This window comes from Trichomycterus rosablanca, chromosome 11 (genome assembly GCF_030014385.1).
Source record: "Trichomycterus rosablanca isolate fTriRos1 chromosome 11, fTriRos1.hap1, whole genome shotgun sequence".
Taxonomy (NCBI): Eukaryota; Metazoa; Chordata; class Actinopteri; order Siluriformes; family Trichomycteridae; genus Trichomycterus; species Trichomycterus rosablanca.
Window position 1 is genome coordinate 34,008,521 of NC_085998.1, and position 20,044 is coordinate 34,028,564.

The 20,044-nt window shown below is 39.5% G+C and overlaps 1 protein-coding gene across 23 annotated transcripts in view; it reads left to right on the forward strand.

Moving 5' to 3' along the window:
- The first annotated feature begins 630 nt into the window (after positions 1-630).
- Positions 631-20,044, forward strand: part of mical3a (microtubule associated monooxygenase, calponin and LIM domain containing 3a) — a 75,614-nt gene continuing 56,200 nt past the window's right edge. For 22 of the 23 annotated variants that reach the window (XR_010013986.1, XM_063004233.1, XM_063004241.1 and 19 more), the window contains exon 1: positions 7,371-7,537. The gene's annotated coding sequence lies outside the window, so the exon portion shown is untranslated. Of the gene's footprint in view, positions 754-7,370; positions 7,538-20,044 lie in introns of those variants that run through there. The other variant, XM_063004234.1, reaches the window with a different exon arrangement.

Sequence of the window (20,044 nt, forward strand, 5' to 3'; positions counted from 1 at the left end):
CAACAAACAAGTCTTGTGTGATAATTTTGCAAAGAGTCTAATAATTAGAACTGTATAGGAAGAAACAACTGCAAAAATCTTTTAACAATACTGTTACATAATGCAGCTTTAATGCAGAAAAAAGAGAATCACATTGGGTTAAAATCATCATAACAAAAAATACCACACACTGGTTACCAGCAGCCCAAACAATATAAATAGCTGCCGCTGTGTGAGTTTAGGTCAGCAGGTCAAACAGCCACATTTTAGAGAACTCTGGAATGCCCGGCTGCCTTGCTGCTGTGTTATTCCTGTATCCTGGCAGCCGGCTGCCCACCAGTTTATGTTAGATACAAATTTAATAGGACACACTGACTCATCCAACTCCAAGCTCAGGCAAACAGTCATGCCCTAAACACTTCCCCTTACACACAAACACGCCTCCCTGCACCACACCCATCTTCTTAAGACAACCATTGTGTTCACAGGCTTTCTTCTTTGTGAACACAACAGGATGATCTGCATCATCTGAGGGAGGAGGGGCTGTGGCCTGCTCTGCCTTTTCTCACACCTGCCAACTGTATCACGTGAGACCTTCCTCATCCTGTAACCATGGCAATGAGCTCTGGACCAGTCTGCATCTCACTGTGCTAAGAATACGGGTGCAGGAGGGAAGGAAAAAGGGAAAAAAGGATACAAGGGACAACAGGGGGAGGACTAGCAAGTCTAAACAAGTAGACAGCATGGTCTGTAGCTGTCTCAGATCTTCTTATTGTAAGTATGGGGCTGATGTTTTCTGCTTTACTGCGTTTGATTTCAGGTGTGTCATGATTTGTGTGTAGATTTGCACAGTGCTAGTGTCAAATATGGTTTCTCTGTCTGTGTTATTGTGATGAGATGGCATCATACATCACAGCTATCATAAATGGAGAGCACCCCATCTGAGGAGGACTAGGAGTAAGAATAAAATGAGTGACAAAATAGATGTTTTTGGATGTCTACTTGTATTATTAAGGAGTGGATCTATGAGTTTGTTGTTATATAATAATCCCAGTGTGCTCTGTGGGTTGAGTTCTTCTTTTCTAAGCACTTCTTTTACTTAGTTGCATTTATTATGTACTAAGCCTACATTGAAATCATTTATTTTACTTTATTTACACAATATCAGCCATATCATGTGACCATTCCAAACATCCCATTTCAAAACCATGGGTATTAATATGAAGAGGCCCTCTTTTTGTGGTTATAACAGTCTTCAGCTCTGCTAGAAAGGCTTTCTGTGATATTTAAGTGTATCACAGGCACTGACATTAAACAAGAAGGCTTTGGTCATTCCATTTACACCAAGGGTGGTAAACGGGGTTAAGTTCAGGGCCATGTGTGGGCTACCAATTGACTATATTTACAGTATGCTCTCTGTTCCAGCAGTCCTGTTCTCTGAGCTTGTGTGGACTTACAGCTGAGCTGAGCTTTTGTTGCTCCTAGATGTTTTCATTAAAAAAACAGCACTTAAAGTTAAGATGCACCTCAAGCAGGACATAAATGTGAAGCACTGATCATAGTACATATAACATCCTGTAAATAGTCTCTAAGCTCATCACTACTGCCAATTGTGTCTATGGCAAATCACATGACTATATTTTTAGGCATGATAGTAATGAGTCTGGATAAAATAGCTAAAGCTGCTAATTAAAAGTGTTGTCCCTATAGATCTGGCCAAGTAGTCTATGATGTCACTAGAACCAGAAATGTTCTGTGTTTAATAAGGTTTCAGATTGTTTTAATATCTCTGTAACAAGATTTCAGCTTCTTTGGGATATGCTGGCTGAATTTTATAGTATATTTAATTAGCAAGCCCAGCTCTAGTATTTACATTTTCTAGTATACTGCATCAAGCTGTCCTGCATCCTCTGCATGGCCCATTAGTCTTCATGTTGATGCTGAACGGCAGGCATTATTATTATATACTGTACACTGGATTTACTGTGATATTTGTGATGGCTTGGGTGTAATCGATTTGAAAGGTCAGCAGATAATTGCGTAATGACATGGTCACTTTATCCAGTATTTGCATGCAGAACAAATGAATTGAGACAAGATTACAGGTTTACAGACAAACATTTTAATGCACCTAATTTTTATTATACAGATATTAAGTTCCACTGATCTCTTCTGTGTACATTCATTCCAGAAAAACAGACATTTCTCACACATCATGTGGGTAGTTAAGGGTAATAATATCCAATATCCAAACAGTATCTCATTTCCCAGGAATTAAAATCCTTTTTGATTTATATGTAACACATGTAGCCTATTAGAGTGTCATCTTATAAACAACCTCTCACTCATATTGCCTTACAACTTGATTGTATAGGCTCTCTGTTTAGCTTAAAATAGAACACAAATATTACATACAGTGTATCACAAAAGTGAGTACACCCCTCACATTTCTGCAGATATTTAAGTATATCTTTTCATGGGACAACACTGACAAAATGACACTTTGACACAATGAAAAGTAGTCTGTGTGCAGCTTATATAACAGTGTAAATTTATTCTTCCCTCAAAATAACTCAATATACAGCCATTAATGTCTAAACCACCGGCAACAAAAGTGAGTACACCCCTTAGTGAAAGTTCCTGAAGTGTCAATATTTTGTGTGGCCACCATTATTTCCCAGAACTGCCTTAACTCTCCTGGGCATGGAGTTTACCAGAGCTTCACAGGTTGCCACTGGAATGCTTTTCCACTCCTCCATGACGACATCACGGAGCTGGCGGATATTCGAGACTTTGCGCTCCTCCACCTTCCGCTTGAGGATGCCCCAAAGATGTTCTATTGGGTTTAGGTCTGGAGACATGCTTGGCCAGTCCATCACCTTTACCCTCAGCCTCTTCAATAAAGCAGTGGTCGTCTTAGAGGTGTGTTTGGGGTCATTATCATGCTGGAACACTGCCCTGCGACCCAGTTTCCGGAGGGAGGGGATCATGCTCTGCTTCAGTATTTCACAGTACATATTGGAGTTCATGTGTCCCTCAATGAAATGTAACTTCCCAACACCTGCTGCACTCATGCAGCCCCAGACCATGGCATTCCCACCACCATGCTTGACTGTAGGCATGACACACTTATCTTTGTACTCCTCACCTGATTGCCGCCACACATGCTTGAGACCATTTGAACCAAACAAATTAATCTTGGTCTCATCAGACCATAGGACATGGTTCCAGTAATCCATGTCCTTTGTTGAAATGTCTTCAGCAAACTGTTTGCGGGCTTTCTTGTGTAGAGACTTCAGAAGAGGCTTCCTTCTGGGGTGACAGCCATGCAGACCAATTTGATGTAGTGTGCGGCGTATGGTCTGAGCACTGACAGGCTGACCCCCCACCTTTTCAATCTCTGCAGCAATGCTGACAGCACTCCTGCGCCTATCTTTCAAAGACAGCAGTTGGATGTGACGCTGAGCACGTGCACTCAGCTTCTTTGGACGACCAACGCGAGGTCTGTTCTGAGTGGACCCTGCTCTTTTAAAACGCTGGATGATCTTGGCCACTGTGCTGCAGCTCAGTTTCAGGGTGTTGGCAATCTTCTTGTAGCCTTGGCCATCTTCATGTAGCGCAACAATTCTTCTTTTAAGATCCTCAGAGAGTTCTTTGCCATGAGGTGCCATGTTGGAACTTTCAGTGACCAGTATGAGAGAGTGTGAGAGCTGTATTACTAAATTGAACACACCTGCTCCCTATGCACACCTGAGACCTAGTAACACTAACAAATCACATGACATTTTGGAGGGAAAATGACAAGCAGTGCTCAATTTGGACATTTAGGGGTGTAGTCTCTTAGGGGTGTACTCACTTTTGTTGCCGGTGGTTTAGACATTAATGGCTGTATATTGAGTTATTTTGAGGAAAGAATAAATTTACACTGTTATATAAGCTGCACACAGACTACTTTTCATTGTGTCAAAGTGTCATTTTGTCAGTGTTGTCCCATGAAAAGATATACTTAAATATCTGCAGAAATGTAAGGGGTGTACTCACTTTTGTGATACACTGTATATGGTGTCCTTTTAAGTATTTCACATCATTAATAACGCTGGCTGTAATTAATTGCTATTGTAAAACCATAAATGGAAACATGTGGGCTACATGAAATGCATTCTTAGATGCATTCTCTTTTTCACTTTCTTTAGCGCATATCTCACTTCTTAAAAATTTAATTCCAGCTTCTGCTGTGGTGGGTTATCTCCATACTTGATTCTGATTGGTCAGAAGATGTTGAATCATTTTTAACAGTGAGGCTCTGAATAGGATTAGAGGCTGAAAAGTTAGAAGTGTATAGTTAGAATGGTTTAAACTGAATGTGGCTTCAGTAGAACAGACCCAGTAGATTTCTCCATACAATCGTGTTGAAGTGCTGAAGTCCTCCGTGCTTACACAGTATTTACAGTCAGCTTATTTAAACTTTTGGTAAAGGTGGATAAAATAATAAAACTATTAAAATACAAAATATAAAATATTTGTGTTATTTTTATAAATTAAATCAGATTTAAATCTAAGCTTTATGGTAATTGGGGTTGCCATAGCAAAAGCCAAATTCTGTCTATTTTGAGCCATTTTGTGTAAATACTGGTTGTACTAGTCTAATTGATTCCAATTACAATTTGCTTAAGTATCTAAAGGGCAGTTACCTTTTTAAACACAGGGCTAGTTGGTATTCAATATCTTTTTATCTTTAATAAATTCATGCAGAAATAAAACAAACCAGGAGATATAAATAATTATTTAGGGCAATTTTTATATTATATATTTTTTTTACATTTATAGGTATACATTACAGTTTATATATGATTTATTTCCAACAAAAAGTAGTATTGATTCTAAATAGCAATATATAACAAAAGTAATCCTGCTAGATTGATAGTATTTGGTAACTAGATAGTAATAACTAATTAGTAACTAGTAGTAATAAAATACTTAAAATGTGTGACTACAGACTTAAATACAAATAAAATAAATATTTATGAAAAAGAAAAACACTTAGGTTTCTATTATAAGAAATCACATACCCACTCTGTCCAACTTTATTGTACAATCCCAGCGTCGTGTCCAATAATTTTGTAACTATTTTGTGTAAACAATATAATTCAGTGTGTATTGACTGATTATCTCGTGCAGCCAGGAGTATGAGTCAGGGTGGGTGTTAAAAGATTGGAACAGTGAATGTGTGCTGATAATGTTCAAGCAACACCTCTTGTCTGGTTTAAAGTGTACAGCCTTTACATATCCTAAAAACACTCAAACTAACAGATAAGAACGTATTTTTACTTCTCTTTGAAAGTTGTGTACAAGAGCAGCTTCTTCCAATCCTGTTTCTTAGAGATTCACCATAAACTTTGAATGCCTGTTATTTAATGCCAAAATGATGAGCTAATCGTTTGACTTGAAGTCTGACGGGGGCTTTTTTCAGGTGATTTAAAAAAATGCATATTGTTCACAGATCACTGACAGATGTTTAAAGAAAATAACCTCTTTTGGACTTTTGCTTTTCCAAAACATGCATATGAGGCAAACAAACGTGTGGCTGTTACAATGTTGTTTTCTGAGTGAAATATTACAATGAATATTAAAGTGTTACTCTCTCTGTCATTGACTTTCTGGGCTGACATTAACATATGTGCATGCCTAAATGAGGATATATACACATCCTCTATCACGTCTCGTTTATCTCCCTATGACACTGCATATAATCATTAAGGTCTTAAAAGACAAGTAGAAATCAGGGGGGAAATCCCTCTCCAGTGCATTCAGGGGACCATGGCCATCCACACAGCATCTTCACCAGCCAAGAGTTCTACAGGCTAACACAATCCTTCTCTGACATGCAAGACTCATATAGGACCAAAGTATCTAGGCTAAAACATGACTGAGGTCTCAAAAACATGGAAGAATGTATTTATTAGGATTTTAACGTCATGTTTTACACTCTTTGGTTACATTCATGACAGAAACGGTAGTTACTTAATACACAAGGTTTATCAGTTCACAAGTTTACTGTCAAACACAGTCATGGACAATTTTGTATCTCCAATTCACCTCACTTGCATGTCTTTGGACTGTGGAAGGAAACCCACGCAGACACGGGGAGAACATGCAAACTCCACACAGAAAGCACACATAGAAAAGAAAGAAAGCATGTTGGCACTGTGGCGCACCTGGTAAAGTGGCACACAGCAACATGGGTTTGATCATGGTCATGCTGAGATTATGCTGTCTGTAAAGAGTTTGGTATGTTCTCATCATGTACACATGAGTATTCTTTGGGTTCCTTGCAGTCTTGTGCTTAAGACTGACCATAGGTGTGAATGAGCAAGTGAATGTGACTGAGTGATGACCTGCCAGTTCTTCGCCATGGCTTTCTGCCTTGTTTGTTCTCAGATGGCAACTAGCTCACTGCAAGCCTGACTGACCGGCATAAAGCAGTAATAATTAATACACGAAAATAATTAAATAAATATATAAATAAACAAAAGCAAACTGGCTACTGAGCTCTAACTGCTTTCAACCTGCTGGTTTACTGTAACCGCCCAGGATGACGTCATTACAGCAAACCAATAGGATTAAATTTGTGGGAATGTACGCGCCAGTCCAAGGGGGGAGGGGCCGGTTTTATATTGTATTTCTGTTTGAATTTAAATGAATTTTATGTTGAATATATAATAATCAAATTTTAACCACTAATATAATTTGTATTTATCGACTTTTGCGCCTGTAAAATATATAGAGTTGCTTTAAGTAAAATGATCGTGCACTTCCCCCTCCCACCCCCCCTCTTCGCTTTCACAGAGTTTCGTCCTTCAGGTTCTCAGCAAGTCCATAAGCGCCTGCTGGTCAATTTGAGTGTTTTTAGGAACCGACTCCCGATTTTGATTCAAAGTGTTTTGAGTGAATTTACAAGGCAGTCATTTCAGAGCTGCTTGTCCTTGAAAATGAGCTCTAGTAACGGATGTTTTTGTCCATGTTGTGATAAGCTGATACAGACAATTAACATTGATCATTATCTAGCATTTTAATGATTGTAATAGTAAAAATACATAGTTGGTTCTGCTAATTTAACATCATACGTATTATAAAAGCGAAAGGTTGTAAATGACATTACATTTATATCTAGCATGGATGTAGTTTGTGGTACACAAAAGGGACATAATAGACCAAAATATGGAAATCTTGACTTTACTGACTAAGCAAACTATATTTGAATCATTCAAGCTCTGTCAAACTGTGAGCTTTCTAGTTGACTCTCGACTCTCAGTGCAGGAATCGGATAATCGACTCTTTAATGAATCAACTCTCTGCAGGCAGCTGCAGTATGTATGCGAACGTGTCCAGAAAGAGTTATTATTTTTAGATCACATCAACAAAATCGTGGTGATTGTTGGATTTACCTGTATCATGGATTCAGTAAGGTAATCGATGAAGAACGTAACTGGAATACATATATAAACAAACCAGCCCGTGTTTGTGTGGAAATCTTGCCCGGTTACAGGATCCCATGAAGGTAAGCAAATCGCCTAGTAACATCACGCTTGTGCTGATTCAAAGTCGTGATCGTGTTGTTTTTCATGAGATGTGTTTATGCTGTCGATGTTAATGATCGGAAAATAGAGATCGGATTCATTTTGTTGCTCGCTAAGCCACTAAGGAGCAAATTTTGCGTGAGAAAACGAACCAGGATTAGTGAAGTATGAATGAATCAGTAGTGTTTTCTACAAAAGTCATGCAGGTTACAGTGCAGATTTGGCAACCTTTCTTACACCCGTTCCTTATTGTTCATTTATTTATTTATTAAATTATTATTTTACTAACCATTTGATCTGGGTCAGGGTCACAGTGCCTTCATCACTACTCAACAATTTGGCCGTAATACAGGAATACACCCTGGACTGGACAGTACACCAATCCACTGAAATACGTCACACACTCATTCGTTCACTGGCTTATTTACATTTAAGACAAACGTAGTGCAGACAATCCACCTTTTGCATGTTGTACCGCAGGATTTCAGAAATAGAGTTGTTATGTCCTCTTCCCCCAAATATATTACTTACTAGGTGCTGCCTGTGACTCTTTCTACATTCTACATTATGCCATTAAATAGTTAAATTCAAGTGTTTACATCGACTTGTAGGAAACATGTTAGGATGTTCTTGAAGTGATTGTAATGATTTTCGATTTTCTGTAGTGAAACACATTTATTTGTCCAAATAGATACATTAACAAATTAGAATTCTTTCATAAGCTCATTGTGGGTTTTCTGAAATCATTAGAAAATTTGCCTTGCCAACAAACACATACATCAGCTTAGATTATTAATTTGTTGACATAGAAAGTTTCATAATGTTATTTAATTTGGTGGCATGTTCTCTTCTTATTCCTTGTTAATAATTATATTTGTCTACAACTTTTATCGTCACTGGATTAGAGACTGTTATGCACAAAAATGCCCCTGCTGAACCTGGGTTAAAATAAAGCAACTGACATGTTTATAGAGAGAAAACCAGACAACCTGTATTACCTGATAGTAAAACAATAAGCTGTAATTTACGCTAACCCACTACCACTGGGATCCACGGTTTGAATCCTCAGCGGTTCAATTTGCCAGTAGGTCAACTACAGACAGACATGATTGGCTATGTCTAAGAGGGTATGATGGCCAAGGCCTGGATTGGCGTCCTGTCCAGGTTGTGTTACTGCACTGTGATCAGTGATTCCGAGAGAGCCATACCCACTGTGACCCTGATCAGGACAGAGCAGTGGTAAAACAAGGAAATGAATATAAATAAACCCCTAAAAATACCATGGTTACAGTAACATGACTGAAGTTTTGTGGATGCAAAACTTACAATTCTTACATTTCAGATACAATATTGATATCAAAGCTGTGATGCATTTTTATATCAATACTGACATCCTTTTAATATCCTAGTTGACTTTCTGCAGGAAAACTATGCAAAATATCAGATATGTGATGGGCGATGGCTTTAATATAGTTAGTTTTTTGAATTCATGTAAATACCGGGTCACACACATTTACAGCCAGTGTGGACATCATTACAGGTATCAGATTGGGACGTCCCTAAATAATGCAACTCTCCTGCAAAGCAAAAGAGGAAAATTTGTAGTTCTCTAAAATGTATTAATACAAATGTATATGAAAATGTAGATGAAGGACCACCATCATATTCTTGATTATTTATATAACTTTGCTATGTGTTAAGTATGAGTTGTTGCTAGGTACTTGTTGTCATTATTTCATCAGTATGATCTAATACTGAAACCCTTAATATTGGTTTTGTTGAAAATTGAAATATTGGATTTTTATATGCACTGTTTTAGCTTTGAATATTATTTTTTTATTTTGGTAAAAAGCTCTTTTTATTCTCCTAATACATCGTAGTGAACATTGTTAAAATTATGTATGCTTAATCCACACTACGCAAATTTCTGTCTTTTTTTTTTTTTGGTTGTTGAGATGACTGATCCCCAACTTAAGTAGTGAATAAAATCAGCCAGTGTGAGCCCTTCCACTGCAGCCTTCTGTTACTGATCATAAAGTTTTTACACTTTCTTGTAATGTCAGCAGAGAGGGCTGACTCTTTTAATAGTGTAAGGGCAGCAATAGATCCTTTACGATGTTTAGAGCACTTCTGTGTCTCATGTTGCAGTGTGTCAGTGTATGGCATGTCAGATGAATGTTGGGGTCAGATAACATGAAACCTCTGATGCCATGGGTGTCGAGCTGAACACAAGAGGACACTTTCAGAAAATGTAATGACTAGTTTATGAACGGGGAAATACAAGCATAAACAAGGCATTTGCCTATATCCTTGGCTCCAGACATTCCACCCACAACTGTCTGATGTTTATTGTACACTTGCTTGACCACTGTCAGAAATGCGCCAGCTACAATCTATCCCGGGTACCTAACAGCAGTTGGGTACTGCTGGCTTTCACGAGAGGTTTATGCAACCCTTCAAAAATGTGTGTCCCCAGACCCGCACCGACCCACCCACAAACCTGCTCATACTGGATGATGTTGCAGGCTGCATAACACTCACCACGGTGTCTTCAGACTCTTTCACACCTGTGCTCAGTGTGAACCTTCATGTATCTGTGAAGAGAATGGTGTGCCAATGGCAGACCTGCCAATTCTCCAGTTCTCTGTCAAATGCCAATCAAGCTGCACGGTGGTTTGTGAGCTCAGGCCTTACTAGAGGACATTGGGCCCTAATGTCACCCTCATAGAGTCTGTTTTTGACAGTTTGGTGAGAAACATGCACACCAGTAGCCCACTGGTGGTTATTTTGTAGGGACAGTGACACTGACAGTGCTCCTCCTGTTCCCTCTCGCACAAGGGAGCAGATAGCGGTCATGCTGCTGGGTGAATGCTATTCTACAACCCTGTTAGGAAGTAACAGCTATTTAACAGTTTGAATGTGATTGATAAATTCTGAATGCAAACACAATCCTTAATCATAAGAGGATGTGTACACTTATGCAACCACATTATTATAGTTTTTATTTTTATTCTATTCCTCAAAAAGTTTGTTTTTCAATTGAACTGCACATATTGTAGATTTCATTAAAGGTTGAATTATTTCTAAAATTATTTATCTTGGTCTTGGTAACGATTCATTTTTTACATCATAAAGGTGTGTTGACTTTTTATATCCAATGTATATGCAATGGTTGCTTTAATGAATCTGCAATATGCTAATTCTAAACACTTACACATTTAACAACTTCCCTTATGATTGTGATTGTTTAATCAATAGATTGTTTATGTTCTTTTTTATCAGTACAAGATAATGTTAAAATTCTTGTATGTGGTAATCTTCCAAGTCACAGATGTGGTGAATAAAGATTAGAAAATGCTGGTGTGTTTTATTAACAAGTAATTAAGTATAATTGAAATACTACTAGCTGTTAATAACGAGAGTTCTTTTTGTCAGAAAGAAACCTATTCCAAAAGACGTTTTTTATTACTAGTAAGGGTAAAAACAGACTGGAAGAGAGTGCATTAGAGACAGGCAAAAGGAAGAAAAGAAAGGGCTTTTCCTGCTGACTCAGCTCTGATTATTATTATGGGGGTTGAAAAGGCCAAAGTGAGATTAGATGTTTGACTTTTCCTGAACAGTTTTACTGTGTGAAAAAGTGTGACTGTTTATTTGAATGACCAGGTTACTGTTTAAGGGAGATTCTTGGGTAGCACTTCAGAGCACTGGGTTGTGGGGAGGGTAATATGACAAAAATATACTTTCATGAAAGTTATATCTCAAAAGAGTTTATTGAGTTCCCATTTGTAAGTAAGTGTTTCACAAAAAGGATTTTGAAAAAAAAACATTATTAAAATATACTACTTTGTAGTTCTACAATTACTGACTGTAGTCCATCTGTTTCTTTGCATGCTGTGTTAGCCCCCTTTCATGCTGTTCTTCAATGGTCAGGACTCTCCCAGGACCACTACAGAGTAGGTATTATTTGGGTCAGCTGTAGTGAGCATTATGTTTTCATCACTGGACTTTAGATAAATGAAAAATTTTAATAATCTAGGCTTTACTGTAATGATGCCACTGTGATGGTTCCACCCCAAGCTTAATTAAGCACTCCAACCAGGTTTTAGGTGTTTTTCCTAACACTAACTAACACTGGGTCACTCCAGATTTTCCAGTTGGATGCTTTTTGCAAGCCTGTTTCATGTATTTCTGGGATGCCAATATTTTTGATGGGCACTATGTATGTATAATTTCACCTTATTACAAGTTAAGCATTAAAGAGCTAAAAAAGTGTGTTTCAAATTGTTCGGTCACATAAAAAGAACTGTTGCTGAATTTAAAAATCCAAAGATTGCCCAAGTATAATGTACACGTTTAAATGAAGTTGTAAATATGCAATATTTACATAGTAGATTCAAAAAGAATACTGGGATCCATTTGGATATTAGTTTATTTCAAAAAACATGCCCATTTCTAAAACACACTGTGGGTAAATTGAAAACCAATAAACCAAAACCTAGTCGTAAAAGGATCAGGCGGTTTGGGTTCATTACTAAATATAAACGAGTGCAGCTTTTGTACTTTCATGAATTAATGGGTAACTGGCACTGCAAAAGCTGCCAGTGAGTGAGTGAGTGCACATTTTGGGCACCGAGTTGTCCATAAAAGGAAGCGTGTTCAACCTGTGTCTGTTATTGTTTGGTTACTACAGCCTCAGGAATTCACTGCAGACTCTGACTGAATTTTTTTACTTGCTGTTCTCTCATTCTTGCCAAGAGGTCAGAACAGAGTGTTATAAAAGCAGATGATTGAAGGCTTGATGTGCTGAGTTTTAAAGGTTTCGTGACGTCAGATGGATAAGAGTATACTAAAAAAATGAGAGTTAATTTCTGTGTTTGCATTTTTATATTTTCATTGTATTTTGTATCACATATTTTAGCTGTTTAGATCAAATGGATGCTGTTGGTAGATTCAGCCAATAAGCCATTATGTAGTACGCATTGATTGCTAAGTCTTTTGAGCAGACTTTACCAATGTAGACTTCTGTTTCTGTTCACTATTGGTCATAAATCGATGTATATTACCAACAGACAGGACAGTGAGTGTGTTTACACCGATCAGCCATAATATTAAAACATTCTGCCTAATATACTGCCAAAACCTGCTGGGAAATGGACTCCACAAGACATCTGAAGGAGTCCTGTGGTATCTGGTATCAGCACATTACCAGCAGGTCTTTCACTTCTGTACTTTGTGAGGTGGATTGTCCTACAGAGCCTCCTGGTGCCATTTCTTTTGTGGTTAAATGATGCACATGTGCCTGACCTTCCACATGATCTTGGATGAAGCAGTATTTATGGATTGCTTATGTTGGTTATGATCATCTTGGTGTTCTTTCATGTTCACTGTTTTATTTTAATGGCACACAGTAAGCATGTTAGGTAATGGTTGACTGATTGGTTGGTTATCCGTTACAAGAAAAGAGCAAGATTTACATCCCTGGTCCTGTATCATACCCCCTGCTGTTTGGTTAACACGTTCTTTCTGCGTTTAGTCTTTGTGAGGGTAATAATAGCCTTCTGCTTAACTCATTACAGTCCTTGATCTCAGAAGATATTTATCCTGTGTAACAGCGTAAGAAATCTGTGCACAGCTTTAGCTTTGTCCAGAGCAATTTTGTTCATGTAGAGATTTGAATGAGTTTGGTAATCAGGAGTCTTTTAGTATCTAAGGCTAATCAAATATTAGAGAAGCAGCTGGTATGTCATATTTGTATAGCTTGCCTGTGTGAGTCTTTGCTCACTGAGCTGAAGTGATCCGGTTTGCTCTGGTCAGGCTGCTGTTTTTCTTTAGCACAACACTGGGATCCTGACACAAATGGATACTGTTATTCTTTTAAAGTTATAGTTTTTTATAGAGTATATATAGTTATAGGGAACCTCACGTGCAGTAGTGTACATTACAAAGTCTTCTTGTACATGCACCAGCCAGAGAGATACAAAATTATTCAATTCTCACCCAACTGTAACTGTTTTTCTTGTTTGTTTTTTTGTCATCGTTCTCCAGAAACAATGTTTGTATTATCCTAATCAAGCTCATATAAAAGAAGATAATTCAGTTTGTACTGCTCACTAAACTTGCACAGCACCTTAACCATTGAGTACCCTGAGAAGGATGTTGATCAAATGAAATGTTTAATGAATATTAACCACCACTACATCTTTAATGTTTCTAATACTGTAGTGCAGATTTGATCTATGTAGGGATTGATTAAAGATTTATTAAGGTAACAGTGATATACTGACTGCCTTTAACAGTGATATTATCAGTGACAGTGATATTATCGTGGCTGCTTACATCCCCCCCTCTGCCAACCCGACGTTGGCGTGTGAAGTCATTCACTCAACCATAGCGCGTCTCCAAACTCAACACCCGACTGCATTCATCACGATATCAGGTGACTTCAACCATGTCACTATGGACAAGGTACTACCAAACTTCACTCAGTATGTGGACTGTCCTACCAGAGAAGAAAGAACACTGGACCTGCTGTATGCTAATGTTAAGGAGGCATACAGCTGTTCCCCTCTCCCCCCTCTGGGGGGCTCAGACCACAACTTGGTGAACCTCAGCCCCCGGTATGTGCCGCTGGTGAAGAGTCAGCCTGTGACTACGAGAACAGTGAAGAGATGGTCTGAGGGTACGTACGAGGCACTGCAGGACTGTTTCGAGGTTACGGACTGGCCGGCACTCTGTGAGCCGCACGGAGAGGACATCGACGGGCTCACAGAGTGCATCACTGACTACATTAACTTCTGTGTAGACTCCACTGTACCGACCAGAACTGTTAAATGTTACCCAAATAACAAGCCGTGGGTAACAAAGGACATTAAAGCTCTCCTTAACGATAAGAAGAGGGCCTTTAGAGCTGGAGACAGGGAGGAGGTGAGAACGATCCAGAAGGAACTGAAGACAACTATCAGGGAGGCTAAGAACACATATAGGAGGAAGCTGGAGGGGAAACTCCAGCAAAACAACATGAGGGAGGTCTGGAGTGGAATGAGGACCATCACCGGCTTCAGGTCCAGCAATAACAGAGGAGCAGAGGGCAGTGTGGACAGGGCCAATGAGCTGAATCTGTTCTTTAACAGATTTGACACTACAAGCTCTGTCCTCCCCTGTCCTGATTCTTCTGCTGCTGGTCTTCAGCAGTCCACTATACTCACCCTCTTTCCTCCTCCTAATAGTCTGCCCCCCTGCTGGGATCATCCACCTCACACCTCCACCACTCCCCCACCCATCACCTCTACAGTGAGCCTCACTGCTGACCAGGTGAGAAAACAACTAAAGAGACTCCACACAAACAAGGCTGCAGGACCTGATGGGGTCCCCCCCAGGGTGCTTAAAGCCTGTGCCACCCAGCTTTGTGGAGTACTGCAGTATGTTTTTAATATGAGCCTGAGTCTCCAGAGGGTCCCTGTGTTGTGGAAGACGTCCTGCATTGTTCCTGTTCCGAAGACGCCGCGATCTAGTGACATCAAGGATTACAGGCCAGTAGCACTGACGTCCCACATCATGAAGACCATGGAGAGGCTCATCCTGGATCAGCTCCGGCCCATAGTCCAGCCACTTCTGGACCCCCTCCAGTTTGCCTATCAGCCCCGTCTGGGAGTAGAGGACGCCATCATCTACCTGCTCAACCGAGTCTACGCCCACCTGGACAAGCCAGCCAGCACTGTGAGGGTCATGTTTTTTGACTTCTCCAGTGCATTCAACACCATTCGGCCTGCTCTTCTGGGTGACAAACTGACAGTGATGCAAGTAGACGCCCCCCTCGTGTCTTGGATTGTTGACTACCTAACTGGCAGACCACAGTATGTACGCCTGCAGCACTGTGTGTCGGATAGAGTGATCAGCAACACTGGAGCGCCGCAGGGAACGGTCCTCTCTCCCTTTCTCTTTACCATCTACACCATGGACTTCAGCTACTGCACAGAGAACTGTCATCTACAGAAGTTTTCTGATGACTCTGCAATAGTTGGATGTATCAGAAGGGATGATGAGGATGAGTACAGGGCAACGGTGAAGGACTTTGTTGCATGGTGCGAGCTGAACCACCTGCAGCTCAATGTGACAAAGACAAAGGAACTGGTGGTGGACCTGAGGAGGGTCAAGGCACCGGTGACCCCTGTGTCCATCAGGGGGGTCAGTGTGGACATTGTGGAGGACTATAAATATTTGGGAGTACACATTGACAATAAACTGGACTGGACTAAGAACACTGATGCCCTCTACAGGAAGGGCCAAAGTCGGCTCTATTTTTTGAGGCGCCTGAGGTCCTTCAACATCTGCCGGACTATGCTCAAGATCTTCTATGAGTCTGTGGTAGCGAGTGCTATCCTCTATGCTGTTGCATGCTGGGGAAGCAGGCTGAGGGTGGCAGATGCCAACAGACTCAACAAATTGATCCGCAAGGCCGGTGATGTTGTTGGTGTGGAGCTGGACTCCCTCACTGCAGTGTCGGAGAGGAGGATGCTGTCTAAGCTGCAGGTTATTATGAACAATGGCTCCCACCCACTTTATGACACGGTGATGAGACAAAGGAGCACATTCAGTGCAAGACTCATCATACCAAAATGCACCACAGAGCGCCACAGGAAGTCTTTTCTACCTGTGGCCATCAAACTCTATAATTCCTCCCTTAATGTGTGACATTATGGTTTATCTGTGCAATATTCAGTTTTCATATGTGCAATATTCAGTTTTCATATGTGCAATATTCAGTTTTCATATGTGCAATATTCAGTTTTCATATGTGCAATATTCAGTATTAATATGTGCAATGTTCAGTTTTTTCATATGTGCAATATTCATTTTTCACATGGGCAATTATAATAACGTAAGCATTTTAATTATTTAATTGTGTGTATATAACTTTTTAACTTTAAATTTTTCTTCTTTTTTCTTTGTTTTAAGAGAGTAGAGTGTTTATTATTTTGACATAAATGGGTGCTACTGTAAAAAACTGCAATTTCCCTCTGGGATCAATAAAGTATTCTGATTCTGATTCTGATTCTGATTTAAGGTCAAACTGAGAGGTGATAATGAGGTATATCTTTAACTGTAGCATATACAATCACTTTATGCTGTTCTAAGGTCCATGTATGTAAGAACATTTTTTCTCATTTGACTCAAAGCATCCTCTCTCAGGAGGTGCTAAAATTGGCAAAACACCCATGTTCTCAGTAACTTGTACTGTTGTGAACTAATGCATGGTGATTCAGCTTTTAGCACAACATAGGTTTTCCCTTGGTGTCACTAATGAGTCGAAAATGTGCAGCTCCGCTTTTAATTCAATCATCAGTTGATAGAGATCAATTCAAATGAACAACACTGCCTGAAAAACTATTATTTGGCAAAGCGTTCTGTGTCCTTTCTGTGTGGAGTTTGCATGTTCTCCCCTTGTCTATGTGGGTTTCCTTTGGGAGCTCCGGTTTCCTCCCACAGTCCAAAGACGTGCAAGTGAGGTGAATTGGAGATACAAAATTGTCCAGGACTGTGTTTGACATTAAAGACTTGAACTGATGAATCTTGTGTAGCCAGTAATAACCTGTCCGAATATGATGATAAAATCCTAATGAATAAATACATAACAATAATGTTAGTTATATTTGCCTTCTGTTTAACGCTGTTGTTTTCTTTATTGATGTTGGACATATGTCTGTATATGTGCCTCTTCAGAAATTCTTAGTGGTCTTCTGCTGAAAAGCACATTGGCAGATTATAATCCTCAAGATATTCCAGTGTGCCTGTGGACATTTGTGCTCATTCAGTCAATAACCCACTCAGGCACTTCACTTGGACTAGAGGTCTTGGCTTGCATCCATTTCCCAATTGATCTCAAAGGTGCTCACTAAGGTTGAGGTCAAGGCTTTGTGCAGGCCACTAGAGTTCGTCCAGACCAAATCCTCATCCTTGTGCACTGGTGGAACAGGAATGGGTCCAACCCAAACTAAAAAAACTTATTTTATATGATTTATTTTATATATTCGTTTGTAATGGGTGTGGCTGTGCTTGTAGTTTGGCTGTATAGTAAAGCTGGCAAGAATTGGAAAATAAATTGCATAAACAAGCAAGTCTACTCAGGTGCTTCAATGAAAAGTGGTTAACAGGTTTGTTTAGATTTTTGTTGTTATTGAATCTTTCTGTTATTTTTAGAATGGAAGTGAAAATCTCTCCTACAGTATGATTTTTACCATCTCCATTTACCATTTTCAACAACCTGAGATTCAGGATAAACTGCAACCCATTCTGGAGGAATTACTTTCAACTTTGAATATGGACATGCTGACATATTTGAGACAAGGCCCAGAAATGTCTTTGCCTATTACAAACACAAAGTAATAACATGATTGTGAATGGTTTGGTGAGCATTTTTCTTCAAGCTGTCAGTGACTGACTAAGAAAACTATTAGAGCGTTTTCTTAATACCTTTCAATCAAAATGTTTTTAAGCTTATAAACATTGCAAAACTCCTCACAATACATGACTTTAATTCAGGGCTTCTCAGTATGTGATTCTTGACTTGAGGCCCACACTTAAGTGTTCTGTACTTATTTTTCCTCAGTAATACATTTGTCCATTGTCTTGGGTTTTGGTCCAGCTGACAAAAAAGTTGAAAACCACTGCTTTAATCTAAGAATTAATTCTGATTTCAGGTAAACTCTTCTTTATCCAGTTATTTTTGCACATACACTGATCAGCCATAACATTAGAACAACCTCCTTGTTTCTACACAAATTGTCCAGTTTATTGGCTTCACTTACCATATAGAAGCACTTTGTAGTTCTACAATTACTGACTGTAGTCCATGTGTTACTCTGCATTCTTTGTTAGCCCCTTTTCATGCTGTTCTTCAATGGTCAGGACCACCACAGAGCAGGTATTATTTAGGTGGTGGATGATTCTCAGCACTGCAGTTACACTGACATGGTGGTGGTGTGTTAGTGTGTGTTGTGCTGGTATGAGTGGATCAGACACAGCAGCACTGCTGGAGCTTTTAAATACTGTGTCCACTCACTGTCCACTCTATTAGACACTCCTACCTAGTTGGTTCACCTTGTAGATGTAAAGTCAGAGACTGTCGGTCATCTATTGCTGCTGTTTGAGTTGGTCATCTTCTAGACCTTCATCGGTGGTCACAGGACGCTGCCTACGGGGCGCTGTTTGCTGGATATATTTGGTTGGTGGACTATTCTCAGTCCAGCAGTGACAGTGAGGTGTTTAATAAAGCAATAAGCCACGAGAGACGTGCGTTACTGCGATTTTATCTCGGGGAAGGTTGTGCACATAACATGAGGGCGCACATAACATTCACTTTTTCTTTTCAGTGGCGTATTAATATGGAATGATGTGAGGTGGTCATAGGTGTGCGTTATTGGGGATTTTACAGCGGCTTCGAACGCGGCTCAGCCAATCAGATTTTAGGACCGGAACTATCCGTTTTATAAAAACTCCATCAGCGCTGCTGTGTCTTATCCACTTATACCAGCACAACACACACTAACACACCACCACCATGTCAGTGTCACTGCGGTGCTGAGAATGATCCACCACCCAAATAATACCTGCTCTGTAGTGGTCCTGGGAGAGTCCTGACCATTGAAGAACAGCATGAAAGGGGGCTAACAAAGCATGCAGAGAAACAGGTGGACTACAGTCAGTAATTGTAGAACTACAAATTGCTTCTATATGGTAAGTGGAGCAGATAAAATGGACATTGTGTGTAGAAACAAGGAGGTGGTTTTAATGTTATGGATGATCGGTGTATGTAGAATATAATATTACACATATGCAGAACAGCCCAACTATTTGTATTATGTATTATTGTGCATATTGTTTGAGCACTTTAATAACATATTAACTGATAAAAGGACATAATTATGACATAATGTACAGGAGTGTACTGGTTCGCTCAGTCAGGATCTCATTCTCATCATTACACTGCCATGGCTTTATTATTTGAGCTCTTGCTTATTTACCCTGTAAGCAAATACTTTCTCCACCTACCACTGGACTCACATAGTGCGGCACACCGTATTGATGATTATATAGCCAAATCTTTAGCAGTAATGTGGAAATATGTTCGTGTACGTCCTCAGGATGGGGTGGATGCTCACCAGACTCTGTATTGTCTTTGTTAGGCAACTAGGTGTGTCTTGTTATTCAAAGGTTTCATATTTGATGATGTTAATAGTCAACAGTAACTGTGAATTTAATGAGGGACATGATGTTATGACATGTGGAAACATTGTTGAGTCTTGTGTGATCTTTATTTAAGGTAGAGCAATTACAGGTTAAAGGAAAATGTTAATGGACATTGTTACATGCATAAAAGCATTAATCACTTAACAAGTTCATTCATGTCTGCCTGTTCTCCTGGGTCTCCAAATTCTTTTTGGGCCAAAATCTTACACATAAGGGTACAAGTATAAGGACAACTGATCATG